This window comes from Malus domestica, chromosome 05 (assembly GCF_042453785.1).
Source record: "Malus domestica chromosome 05, GDT2T_hap1".
Classification (NCBI taxonomy): Eukaryota; Viridiplantae; Streptophyta; class Magnoliopsida; order Rosales; family Rosaceae; genus Malus; species Malus domestica.
This window is the reverse complement of record NC_091665.1, coordinates 38,140,633-38,155,047: the sequence shown is the minus strand read 5'-3', so window position 1 is coordinate 38,155,047 and position 14,415 is coordinate 38,140,633. Positions and strand designations below refer to the sequence as shown.

The window sequence follows — 14,415 nt, the reverse complement described above, 5'->3', positions numbered from 1 at the left end:
TAAGATGAGTATTCTTTGGTGAAAACCAAGGAAAGATCATCAAAATTCTGGATGGATCGTGCCGGCAAGGTATGAAACCAATCTTGTGCCTCACCTTGTAAAGTAGTGGCAAATATTTTGCACATAAGGGCGTCATTATTCCGATAAAGGACCATCGCATTTCGGTAATGCTTCAAGTGTCTTTCGGGATCCTCATCTCCTTTGAAAGATGTGAAGTGCGGCATGCTAAACTTGCGCGGAGGCTCTGCCTGCTCGATCTCATCCGCGAAAGGTGACCTGCTCATGTTGGTCATATCTCGCCTTAGTGCCTCATCAACCATTTCGTTGCGCCGAAAATCACGCATTCATTCATTGAAAAGCCTTTCTACTTCTTCTTGGATTTGCTTTTGTTGGGGTAGCGGAGCTTTTGGCTGCCCTTGGTCTTTTTCTACCGGTCTAGGCTGCTCTTCTTCTCGCTCGGCTCGTCTACGCTGTGGCTGCAATGGATGAGATAGATTCCTAGCAGGCGAGAGATTTCTTTGCAGGCTACCAGTTGAACTAGAGCCAGATTGAACGATCGTTTCCTTCCGTTTGTCAGGTTGCCTGCTCCGATGTGATGTGGAGGATACTCCTTGTGGGCCTAATCGCGAATGAATGCTTTGCCTGGAAGGTTGCCCATGTTGATTATCAAAGCGTGGCCCCAATCGTGAATGTATACTTGCTCGTGGGCCTAACCGAGAGTGTACGCTCCTCCGCGCGCTAAGACGGGAGTATACGCTATTTCAGGGGCCCAATCGAGAGTGTGCACTGTCTGAATGCTCGACTTGTGATGGGTTGAATGGCTGCTTTCCAGGACGCTGTTTAAAAGGGTCCTTGTCTATCCTTGTTCTACTTCGGGAAACTTCATCGTGGGCGCGATGCATCTCAGTACGTTGTAAAAGTTGATTCACCAAGGTAGTTTGTTGTGCAAGGGCGCTCGTCAATTCTATGACTTGTCGGGACAAGTTTTGTTCGCCATTCGGATTGGAAGAACTTGGATGGAATGCACCTCATTGAACAATGAAAGGGTGGTTGATTCCAAGTGCGAGATTTGAGTTGGGGAATGTCAAATCTGCGGAGAAATGTGGTGAAAACACCTCAGCCTCGATGATTGGTCCGGATGGTTGAGATTGTCTCGGGCGGACTTGGGCAGCTTGGGAAACCATGAAAATAGGCTGGGCTGCGGGGGCAGGCTGGATCGTTGGAGCAGGCTGGGCTACAAGAGCAGGCTGGATCACGGGAGCAGGCTGGGCTACAAGAGCAGGCTGGATCACGGGAGCAGGCTGGGCTACAAGAGCAGGCTGGATCACGGGAGCAGGCTGGGCTACAAGAGCAGGCTGGATCACGGGAACAGGCTGCTCAATGCGCGGTGCATATGAATGCGAGGCTTGGGCTTTGGTCCACGTAAACTTGGATGGCACGGCTCGGGCAGTGGTGAAGGCTCCATGGACCTCGCCACGAGTGGCTACCGAAGTAGCCACCGCGGTGGTTCCCATGGCGGCCGTGGTGAAGGCTCCATGGACCTCGCCACGAGCGGCTACCGAAGTAGCCACCGTGGTGGTTCCCATGGCGGCCGTGGTGAAGGCTCCATGGACCTCGCCACGAGCGGCTACCGAAGTAGCCCCCGCGGTGGTTCCCATGGTGGCTGTGGTGAAGGCACCATGGACCTCGCCGCGGGTGGCTACCGAGGTAGCCATCACGGTGGTTCCCATGGTGGAAGCTCGTGGTGATGATGCCGCTCCCCTTCTTGTCGCATTTTGCCTCATGGATCTCCGCAGTCCCATTTCTTGAATACTAGAATTTTTACTTGCGGAATTTTCTAAATTTCTAGTCATTATATTTTTCTTATACGTTTTATCAAAGAACCTTTGCAAGTAAAAAATTCTATAAATAAGAACGTATGAAAAATATTCAAATGGACTAGAAAATAAAGAAAAACCTTTTTGCGCGAGAGTCTTTTACGAGTATGGATAACACCTCTCAATGAAAGCACCAATTTGTGGATGCAAATTTTCACCTCTTCGATCTTGGACGGTTATGCACCTACAAAACAACTAGCACCTTAGGTTAAGGCCAAAAGCCTCACGCGCCCACGATGAATGGGGGGGGCTTTGGCCGAAGAACCTCCGATGCCAAAGTTAGAATTTTAGAGAGAAATAGTGTTTAGAGTGTTTTGGAATTTTTGCAAGAGATTTGGAATGAGTGTTTGGTAAAAATGGGTGACTATTTATAGGACCAAATTGGTCCACATCTTCAAGAAATGGCCGGCCCTTTTCATGTGCTTTGGGATGAATTTTGTGGTTTTATTAGCCACTTTATTGGCTAATAAAATATAATAGAAATAAATGGGAAGTTACCCAATTGAATGACTAGCATTATTTGGCTAATATAGTGGAAGAAATTTGAAAAGGTGTGGAGCAAAGAGAGAGAATGTGGCCGGTCTACTAGGTGGGATTTTAGGGTTTATTTTAGGTTTAATTAGTCAATTAATTGGCTAATTAAATATGAAAGGAGATGTTTTAGTATTTATGGTATTGATTGGTTAATTTAAAAGGGAAGGAAAGGTGGAAAAGGTAGAAAAAAGGTGATGGAATAGGCTTTGAATGGGGTAGCCGGCCCTATACCATTTTTTAGGTTTGAGTGGATGTTTCAAATTGATATTTAAGGGATGATTTTAGGAGATATGGGAAGAATATATTATTTAGATAATTAATTAACTAAATAATATATTAGGGAAATTAAGTTTTGGAAATAATTACCTAAAATAAGATAATTTGGAATTGGTTACCTCTTCTGGAGCATTTTTGAATTGGTTGAGGATGATTACCCACTACTTGCGCGTAGGAATCCCGGTATGCCTCAAGGGTATTTTTGTCCTCTTTCGTTCAAAAGTCCACGTGTCGCCTGGTGAATATTTTTGGCTCCACAAACAGGTCACAAAGAGGATGAAAAACTTCAATTTGAGGAGGAGGAAGCATGCCCACCCACGGCAAAGGTGGACACACCTATGCCGCAAGCCCCCATGGCTCCAAATCTGTCCAATTCATCCAATAAGGGTAAGAATGTGTTAAATTCAATTCCGACTAATGTTTTTCCTTTGAATGTCCCCTTTCCTAGCAGATTTTTGCAATCAAAGAACGAAGAGGAGGAAAAAGATGTTCTTGAGACATTTAGAAATGTGCATGTCAACATTCCCCTCCTTGATGCCATAAAGCAAATCCCGAAGTATGCCAAGTGTTTAAAGAAGCTTTGTACAACAAAGAAACGTGTCCGGGAGAAAGAGGTGGTACATGTAAGTGAGAATGTCTCCGCCATCTTGCAACATAAACTACCCCCCAAATGCAAAGATCCGGGGAGTTTTACAATTCCATGTGTCATTGGTAATACCCGTTTCAAATCTGCCATGCTTGATTTAGGTGCTTCTATAAATGTTATGCCATATTCCATTTATGCATCTATGAACTTAGGAGCATTGAAAAATGATGGTGTAATCATACAATTGGCCGATAGATCTAACGCTTATCCAAAGGGAGTTTTGGAAGATGTTTTAGTGCAGGTTGATCATTTAATCTTCCCAGCGGATTTCTATGTTCTCGAAATGGATGAATCAGACCATGCCCCTTCATTGCCCATCCTCCTTGGAAGGCCATTCATGAAAACGGCTCAAACGAAGATTGATGTGGCCAAAGGATTAGTAACTATGGCATTTGGTGGTGACATGATTAGTTTTAAAATTTCTGAATCCATTGAGACTCCTAATGTTGTTCATTCTTGTTGTGCCATTGATAAAATAGAAAATATAGGACCATACCATTCAGCACTAGGCACAAAGGATGCATCAAGAACCATGCAAGACGAGGGAATTGGAGTGGCGCACAAGGATCATACGGCCACTACTCTCAAAATGCTCAAATTGGCCGAACGCACCATGGGGAAGAATGTTCACATTGCTGCCACTTCATCACAACACATAGGTAAGCCACCTAATCCAAATCCAATTTCCATTAAAGTTGATAGGTGGTTCCCTTCTTTGGTGCAGGTACCCAAACAAATCCCCGATGGTGGGCGTATGAACATGAACCTTAGGCAACACAACGCACCCATTAACAAACATCACTATCCATTTCCGTTCAAGGATGTAATCTATGAGAACTTTGTTGAGCATGTTGTGGAGGACATTCCCTTGCATGCCGTGGGTTCCAGTGGGGAGTAATTGTGTTCATCGTCCGGCTGGAAGACGTTAAAGCAAGCGCTTTAAGGGAGGCAACCCATTTATTCTGCTTGATTGTCAATTTTATTACTTGTTTAATTATTTTTTGTTGTGATTTTCTATTTTGAAACATTAACAAATATGCAAAGGATTTTAACATTAAACTTCGTGGAAATGAACAGCAAACTGGGAAATAAAGAAACATAGCATAATACAAGAGAAAGTCTTCACAAAAGCTGCTTGGGAGAGGTCGCAGTAGTCGGCGGAGTTGCAGTAGTCGGCGGAGTCTCAGCATTCGGTGGGGCCACGGAAGGAGGAGGTATCGGAGGTTGATCAGTTGGAGCTTCGCTACGCGGTGCCGCCCCAGAAGACGAAGGCAGATGCGGTTGGAACAAACCCACAAACCTCCGGTGATCAAGTAAAATCTGACCATCATTTTCCTGCAGCTGGTCAATTTTCCTCTTCATGTTTGTGGCATAATTGTGTGCAAGCTTGTGCAATTGTTTATTTTCATGCTTAAGTCCTCTAATCTCCTCTTTGAGACTCTGTATTTCAGCCACCAACGATTCAACGTGACGGGTTCGAGCAAATAGGCGTTGGGCCATGTTGGACACAGAACCCGCACACTGCACGCTAAGAGCCAGAGACTCCTTAACCGCCAATTCATCAGACCGTCTAGCGAGCAGTTTGTTATCTCTGGGGGTGACAAGGTTCCGGGCCACCACCGCAGCGGTCATGTCATTTTTCATCACCGAATCCCCAACGGTGAGAGGACCAGTAGGGGATATGAGGGACGGGCGCCATATGTTGTCTGGAGAATGAGGGGCTGCTCCTTCATCAAGGTTCAAGTCAAAACGACGGTCGGAAGGGCCATACATTTTTCAGAGGTGTTAAAGAAAGAAGAGATCGGACAAGTCAAGATCGTAGAAGTGCAAAACAGGAGTTTTTACAGGCAGAAATTCAAGAGTGCTTTGAACGTCCTGCATACCTCTATAAAAATCAGCACGCGATGGGATTTCAGAGATCGAAGAGGTGAGCTCAGAAATCGAAGAAGCCATTCGGAGATCGAAGAGACGCCAACTTCTCAAAAGTTGGGCTTGCTCACAAACCACCAATTCCAGATACCGAAGAGTGTCAACTGTCTCAGCCTCGTCAGCACCCATCACACGCAACTCAGCTTTACGAAAATCACGGGCAGTCTGTCGAAGCACCGATTCCAACCATCTGTCTCTCTCAGCCTCGTCAGCACCCATCACACGCAACTCAGCTTTGCGAAAATCACGGGCAGTCTGTCGAAGCACCGATTCCAACCATCTGTCTCTCTCAGCCTTGTCAGCACTTGTCACATGCAATCTCTGCCCTCAACGAAGCTCAGAACTCGAAGCATAAATTCTGGATATTAAAGAGACCTCTGCTTTATCGAGACGTGTCAGCATCTGTCAATTTGCACATCTGCGTTGCGTAAATCACGCGCAATCTGTCGAAATTTTTTGGAGAAGCGGAATGCACGTGGAAACTACTGTTAAATTATCCCAGGCTTGCCGACACGAGTAATGGAACAATGCCTTCCCAGCCATTAAGAAAATTCTATAAATGTTGAACTTCAAAGTGAAGCAGTCTCACCCAACTTTCAGCCTCACTTAACCCTTCATCCTCTCTGAAATGGCTTTCCAACAAACCCTCTCAAGTCACTCTGTATTTTTCATCCCCTGGGATACCCCTGCAAACAACTCATCCAGAGCACAAGTATTTCATATCATAAAGGTTGAGAGCACGAGTATCTCATATCATGCTTTCTCCATGTCCTTTCTCCAGCCAGCACATGCTCTCGAGTACTCATCATCTTATGCTTCCGCTTCGTCTCTCACGTATAAGGGAAGTGAAGATGATACCTCGAAGCATGTGGAGACAACGTGCTGATTCATCCTCAACTAGGGACAAGGAGAAAGAAAGTAAGAGGTGGGCACTTGGAAAGATTGAAGAAAGAAACAGACCAACACCTCTCCCTCGTGCCTGCCCGTCGTGCAGAAGAAACAAGCAGAGAAGAATGCAGCTTGCACAATCATCCCAGCGGAAGGAGTATGAGATGAAGAACTAGAGAAGCTGCCACATCTGCTTGGAGAACAAATAAGGAATTGCAACATCGCCAAAGAGAAAAGCTTCGTCGTACAATTCCAATCCAGTTCAAGATCAAAGCTGTGGAAAGTCAACAAGATCAACTATCTCCAAAACCAGATTTGCGTTCTTAAACTCTACTCTGTCTGGTTTTTACTTTGCCATATTTGTCATGTTTATTTGTCGTTTATTATTTGCTTGTTTTTGGTGTGAGTATATGCTTGAAACATTGAGGACAATGTTTGATTTAAGTGTGGGGAGGGTAACCATTGTTTTGCATGAAATTCGTAGAAATTTATCACCCATTACTTCTAGTGTTGTTCCTTGTTGTTTTAAGTATTTTTTAAGCTGTTTTGGAGTGTTTCAGTGTGTTTTGACATAAAAATCCGAAAATTCATAAAAATTTGAAACATTGTTTTTGAAAATCCAAAAAAGAGTTGTTTTTGTGCGCTTATTTGTGTCTTAGGGTACCTTCCAACACAATGATGAGGATTCGGTTTGTAATTGCATGACTGTTAAAGAGAGTTATAAACATGGATGAAAGTTTGATTTACTCTTTATTTATGCGTGGTTGTGGTTATAACTTATGAAATCACATGTAATCATAAAAGAAAAAAAAATTAGTTTTTGTAACATGCTTGAAGGAAAGAACTCAAACTAACGCTACAACCTTGTGAGACTTGAGCTTAAACGTTTATTTGGAGAGTTAAAATCTGTGCATTCTTGTTTTCTAAAGTCGTTGCATGATCTCATTATTCTTTGCTTGGTTATTACTTAGAAGGCGTTTCATCATTTAGTTCCAAATGCTAGAACTCATGCCTATTTCATTCAAAGCATGCTATTGATTTGCATAAAACATATTCAAGATGAAGTTGTGTAGTTACCACCACCAAAGCCAAACTGCCATGTATCCCATATCGTTATATGTTTAAGTTAACCCAATTGAGCCTTGATAGCCTACATTCTTTGTTAAACCACATTATCCTTACCTAGCCTAGTTTAGGACCATCCATACCCTTGTTCTTGAAGCATAGTAAAACATGATTCAAATTGAATTTCTTTTGATTAATGTATGGCAGAAAACAAGTGTGGGGGAAGTGTGAGTTATTATGCTTGTTGAAAAGAAAAGAAGAGTTGAAAAAAAAAAAAAAGAGTTGAAAAATATGCGAAAAAGAGTTTTAAAGTGCTGCTTGTTGAAGAAAGGGTCCAAAACATAGAATTCGGCCCTAATTATTGCTTGAATTTTCCCTTCGTGTCTAAAAGCTGATTTCTGCAATCTAAGTGAATTCTAAGTTTCAATTTCATTACTTTACTTGCTATTGCTTTAAGAACGATTGTTATCCTTATCCTTCATTTGTTAGCCATCACCCCAAGCCCCGTTACAACCCTTAACTTCATCTTGAGTGTCATGCGTTTCAATATGTGGAGTTTGAATTTGGTATGAGCATATGGTGTCACTGGTTCTCGCATCTAAGTAGTAGCATTCCATTCATGAGATCATATCTAAACTTGCTTATTAACTCCAGAAATTGCTTTCTTTGTGATACATATATGTGAGCGTTCGTTTTCATATCTACATCAATCTTCTCACATATAACTAGTATAGGGTGTGTAGTTAGAAAATCTGAGTGAAAATTGAGTGCATACTTTGAAAGGAATTGAGTAAATTCTCTAAGGCATGTTACTACATCAAAAACATTGTTTTAATCGATTAATTATGAACAAGTAAGTAGTGACTATGATTAAGTACATGTTTAAGTGTGAAGATGATTCAAATCTGTGGGGATAATGATTTTTAACATGTCATATGCATTGGAATCCCTGAGGCAAATGTTGGAAGGTTTAGGTTGTATTTTATTTGTTTTGTTTCGTTTTATTTCTTTGTTTGCTCGAGGACTAGCAAAAGCTAAGTGTTGGGGAATTTGATAGGAGCATATTTATGCGACTTAGTTAGCTTGTTCTTGTGCATTTATGTTGTATTTCCTTAGTTATTTTAGTGTTCAAAGTTATTTTTGTGTGTTTTCAGACTCTAAGTACAAAGTATGCAAGAAGATGCATTTTGGAGGCCTTTGGAGCATGTTTCGGGCTTGGAATGGATAGCAAATGCATGGGCCAAGTGGATGGACGAATTTGAGAACTAAAGAGGCCAAGAATATGAAGAATTATGGTCCAAAAGATGAAGAAAACAGCCCAAAAATCTGTCACCCCAACTTGCATTCCTTGCCATGCAAACCACATAGAATTCCCTTTGGATTCCATGCCATGCTTGATCACTCTTGTCCCCTACATAATTTCTAATTTCATGCTTCAATTCATTTAATTATTACACTCAATTGCTTGATACCTCTTGTTCCCTTCACTCATTAGATTTTAGACAACATTTACATCCATTACATGCACCAATTGATGCTCCATCATTCACATTTGGAATCCAATGCCATGTGCAACACATGTTGTTGCACCTTTGACCCATTTGTTGACACATTTCACCTCCATTTCCATCTCTATGCAATGTACACAATCATTCATGCTCCCTAGCTACAACACCACTCCATTTTACCCTTCACACTTTGCATCATTACTTCATTTTTACCCTTGGACCATTGCACACCACACACACAAATTGCCATGCATTTCATCCTTAACCTAACCTGATTTTCTAAGGTTTTTGGGGCCTATAAATACATGTTTACACCCCTTGGCCAGAGGACAATCCCCCATATTCATCATTTTATCACAAAAATTCGTCCATACACACCCTAGGAAGCAAAACACCCCAAAAACACCATTCTAGTGCCTAGAAAACATAACAGCCACTCCACCTTCTTCCACCCTCTTTGCCTAGTTCTCCACCACCCTCCAACCCTCAAACACTCCTCCACACTTACCCTAAACCTTTCCATACCATTCCCCATCCATTCTACATCATAAAACTACCCAAAAATCCGTCCACAAAGCAATCTGCCGCAAGCAAGCAAAGGAGAATTCTTGGATGCACTTGCTACCCAAGTTGGAGCATTTTAGGTGTTTTCTTTCCTTTGATTTTAATGTCTAATTTTATGTATCTTTGCTTTGTGAGTATGAGGAACTAAACCCCTCTTAGTTAGGGGGTGATTCGAAACCATGTTCATACTTGCAATATGATTTGATTACATCCAGTTGTGATTCATAAGTTGTGAATTCAATTTACTTATCCGATCGTATAAAAAATGATTTGTGTATGTTGGTTGAGAGTGCACGCTTAATTTTCATGCATGAATTTAACGCTAGAATATAAGGGAGTTTCACCTAATCGTTATGAACTTATATTCACAAGTAGTGAAGGTTGCTAGTCACAATCACATTAAGTAAATTCTTGGCATAAGTTTCATGCAAATCATAGTAACGAGTGCCTCGTCAATGCTTATGTTTTTCATAGAACTTAATGATTCTTGCTTGTATCTCTATTATGCAATTCATATAGGGAACTTGTAGGGAATGTTTTGGGTTGTCGTATGCAATCATCCAATCCAATAACTTGTGGAAAAACAGAGGGTTAATTAGTCCAATAACTTATAAAAGTTGCTACTCCTGAAACCGTGGTAGCATATATAGCAGGGGCCTTGTCTGAAATCAAGCATGGCATGCATCATGCATTTGCCAAGTTGAATGTCCATGTTCCGGCCAAATCCAAGTAAGTTTACAAGTTTAGAACACTAGCTAACTGGACCACAAAGCAATATGGAAATTTGGTATTTAATTTTACAAAACTTATTGACGAATGAGAGGCTTTGAGATTAGTTTTATAGTTCAAAACTTATTGACGAGTGAGAGGCTTTGAGGTTAGTAGATCACCACAATGTGCCTTTTTTTGTACACCCAAGTTTTAATCCGTCTCTATCAAGTCAAGGAAAATTTAGGTATGCTAAATCAAAGTAAATTTAAGTATTATTTACCAAAAAAAAAGAAGAAGGTAAGTTTGGGTATTTGAATTGAATTTCTCCAAATCAAGTAAATCTCAATAAATGCCCTTTACGTTTAGAGGATTTCTCGAGTTGGAGTTGGAGCTGGAGCCCAAGTAGGAAATTCCTGGTGCCAAAGCCTAGTTACCACCTCTCTAATTACGTACCATATATATTAGCATATATGTGAATTTATAAATGTATGTAAGATAAAAAAAATTCGAATTATTTTTATAAATGATAGATAGATTAAATTTGTCAAAAATTTTATTATGTTTCGTGCATAATATTTGCTAGACAATAGATGATTAAAGATCGTTGCTTTTTTTATTTTGTCGAAAGTCTAAAGAAATTGTAACAGCCCGTCCCGTATTAACGTTTTTATAAGTGTGAAGTTTGTTTAATTATCCTAGTTTTTAAGAGTGGACGTTTTGTCTGTGTGTTTGTTTGAAAATGACTTATGGACTATACACTCAGACACACTCATTATTCATTATTCCTTCCCGTGATTCCCTCAAACACTCACACTCTCTCTCTCCCGTCAAGCTCTCTCTCACTCTCTCTCTCTTTCTACACTCACGGCAAAACAACAAGGATCTTCAAATCTTCACAGATCGAAGAAACAAAGACCACCATCGTCTTCATCTCGTCGATACGAATTCATCCATACCCATTTCAGGTAAGAACTTCAACGCTTTCACGTCGAACAACTCACCTCCGAGTTTGACACTATTCATCAACTTTGTATTGGTTGATTTTTAGGGGTTTTTAAGCTCATAGGGAGCTTAAGGAGGTTCTTAGGAAGCTCGGAATGCTTCGTTGGAAGTTTTTGGAAGTAAAAACACAGAGATCGGAAAGTTCAATGTTTGGTCGGAACTTTCGAGGCGTTTTCCGGCCAAACCACGGAGAGTTAGACGTCGTGCGAGGTACCATTCTCTTCATCTATTCGAGAACTACAACTTTCGTTTTTGTTTCACCCAATTTCGTTGAGTATTAAAGAAGTTATACTTATTTGAATCTTACCCAGTTTCCGGCGAGTCCGATGGCTTTCGAGGCTTTTTCCGGTGAATTCCCGGCGATTTAAGGGTCGAGACAGGTATAGATTTGTTCGTCTCTTCAATATCTTCATTTTGATATAAAGAACGTTGAAAATGGTGAAGAAATGAAGAAGTTATGGCAATTTGAAAAACTGCCCAGAAACTGGCGAAACCAGTCCGGCGAGCTGAGGAAGAAGACGCGCGTGGGGGCGCGTAGGTCAGTGCCACCCACGGCGCGTGGGGGCGCGTGTAGGGTTCAAAAAATATTTCTAAAAATATGTCGACGTCCGTGACGTCGTGTAGATCACCGTGGTATATTCACATACCCAAATTGAGCAACGTATAAGAAAGTTATTGATGAATGTTTGTGTATGTGCGTTTAAATGATGTTTTATAATTATTTTTGTATAGGTGAAAATTTTACGGACGAAGAACGTAACCAAAATAGGCGAGGGGGTTACGAACCGGCTACTTATCAGTGAGTGGGCAGTTTTGTTTTCCGTATACATATATACTATTGAGTCTTCCCAGAAATTGAATTTAAATGAAAGCATGATTTAAAATGCCATGGATAGAATTATATGAAAAGTATGATTTGAAATGCCATGCATAGAAGTATATGAAAAGCATGAATTGATATATGATGCATATATATATGTGAATTGGTGCTGTGGACGCACAGGTAAGTATCAGGTGAGTTTTATATTATTCATGTGCATTGTTGATGTGTATATTGTGGATAGCTCATAACCTGCAATCATGGTGTTAGTGCTTATATTATTCACCACACCGCACGTTCGTCTTGGATCCAAGTAGGTGGATGTCGTACAGACCAAGTGAGGGTTCCGACATGCTAGTCGTATAGATTACTAGATGTGATTCCGACTAGTGGGTGACCTTAGATTATGTGCACAGATGATTGATGAGAAGCACTAGAGCGTATCATTACACCATTCATGTCGTACAGACTACTTCAGGTAGTTCCGACTTATCTGCAGTGTAGTGTCGTACAGGTCACCGAGGTGACTCCGGTTGGATTGGATGTTGAGCTATAGAATTAACCATACAGGACCAACTGCAGGGTTTCCGGTTAATTCACTATTTCACCTGTTACATTGATGCATCATTTATTTTGTTTTCGAAATTAAAACATGGCATACTTTCGGGTTTTAAAGAAAAATTGATGATTCGAGATTTATGAAAAGTATTATGTTATTATATTATTTTCTGGGAAAAGTATACAGGTTTTACAGTGAGGGGTTAGAATTATATTATTTTCTGGGAAAAGTATACAGGTTTTACAGTGAGGGGTTAGAATTATTTTTGGCGAAATGTTTTTGAAAAGCTTGGTTTTACTGACCCACTCAATTTTGTTTTTCGCCCCTCCAGGTTCTTGATAGCAGAGTTTTGGTGGCCACGAGGAATCCAACGGTATTCTGACAGAATTCACAAAAGTAGGACTCACCCTCGAGGGTTTCCATTTTAATAATTGTATTTTTAAAAGCTTCCGAACTGTGTAAATGGTTACGTCACTCTCATGTGACGGCCAGCATGCCCTCCTTCGGGACGGGGTGTGTCAGAAATCGACGGTGTAAAAATTGGTGCATATAATCGAAAATCCTAATCATATATATATATTTTTTTGAGGAAACCTAATCATATGAATATATTGAAAGAAAAAAAATCATATGAATATATTGAAAGAAAAAAAATCATACGAATATAAAGTACAAATGAAGGGAAATGAATGCGCCAATGTAACATTGCCTGTTCAGTATTGAAAAAAGTTGATTTGTGGCCCCGCAACAAGAACAAAATAAAGATATAAATTTAAACCAAATCCTTGGTTCCCAAGCAAACAGAGAAATATAAGAAGAGAGAAATTCATCGAGAGAGCAAAGAGAGTAACTATACAACTAAATTATTCAATTTGAATTTGAGCTGCTGCAATGAACACGATGATGACGAAGCCCGTGGTGCGAGTGAACATTGTTGTGCGGAAGCGGTATACGACTGTAAGTGAATAGTTAAACAGAACAGAATAAAACCACTATCAACAAGAACACCAAGATTTATACTGGTTCGGCAATGCCTACATCCAGTTTGGAGACGACGGAGTATTCCACTATAATCAATGAGAACATACAATAGTGTTTATCACTCAATTTCCCAAAGACCCAAATAACCCAAGCTCTCACACTTACAATAGGAAGAGAAAACCAAAAATACAAAGCAAGACAATTTGAGAAAATTCTTCTCTATGCCGAATGGCTTCTTGCTATTTTTCTCTCTTCCTTGTTCTCCTCTTGTCTCTACTCCATGCTTATGAGCTTCACCTTGCTCTCCTTTTATAGCCAAAGAAAAGCTTCTCAAAGACATCAATGGCCAAAGGCCTACCATCAAGTCAAAAGAGTTAGGCACAAATTAGGCACAAATGTTGTTTGCCTCCCATTACCACAAAGTAGCCCAAAGATTTGGACTTTGACTACATGTTTGAGTCAATAATCAACAATCTCCACCTTGGCTCAAACCCTCTAAGTAGAACTCCTAATAGTCGTCTCCCAATCCCCCATGGAGCAATCAACAAATTTTACAAATGCCAATCAAGTCTAAGCAGTGCTTAAACTTGTGCAATGAAACTGGCTTTGTTAACATATCCGCAGGATTGTCAGCGGTCCCAATCTTCTGAAGAAGAATATCTCCCTCGTCAATAACCTCACGAACAAACTGGAACCTCACATCAATGTGTTTCGTACGTGCATGATGAACTTGATTCTTTGCTAAATGAATAGCACTCTGACTGTCGCAATGAACATCCACATGGTCTTGTTGAACCCCTAAGTCATCAAGCAACCCTTGAAGCCAGATGGCTTCCTTTATAGCTTCTGTCACAGCCATGTATTCTGCCTCAGTAGTCGACAAAGCAACTGTAGATTGCAGAATCGACCTCCAACTTACTGGACCTCCAGCAATAGTGAATACAAAACCAGTAGTGGACCTACGCTTGTCCAAATCACCTGCGTAATCAGAATCCACATATCCAACAACACATTTACCAGTAACTTTATCCTGCTGGAACAATAAACCAACATCC

General features: G+C 40.8%; 1 long non-coding RNA gene across 2 annotated transcripts; it reads left to right on the top strand.

The window, feature by feature from the left end:
- Positions 1-10,695: 10,695 nt before the first annotated feature.
- Positions 10,696-12,954, top strand: LOC114821843 (uncharacterized). 2 transcript variants are annotated; one of them, XR_003769689.2, is made up of 5 exons: positions 10,696-10,963; positions 11,047-11,210; positions 11,312-11,380; positions 11,733-11,799; positions 12,711-12,954. It is a non-coding gene; the product is annotated as an uncharacterized lncRNA (long non-coding RNA). The 2 variants fall into 2 exon arrangements; XR_011580743.1 differs by having other exon boundaries at positions 10,730-10,963; positions 11,733-12,565; positions 12,617-12,954.
- Positions 12,955-14,415: the final 1,461 nt, after the last annotated feature.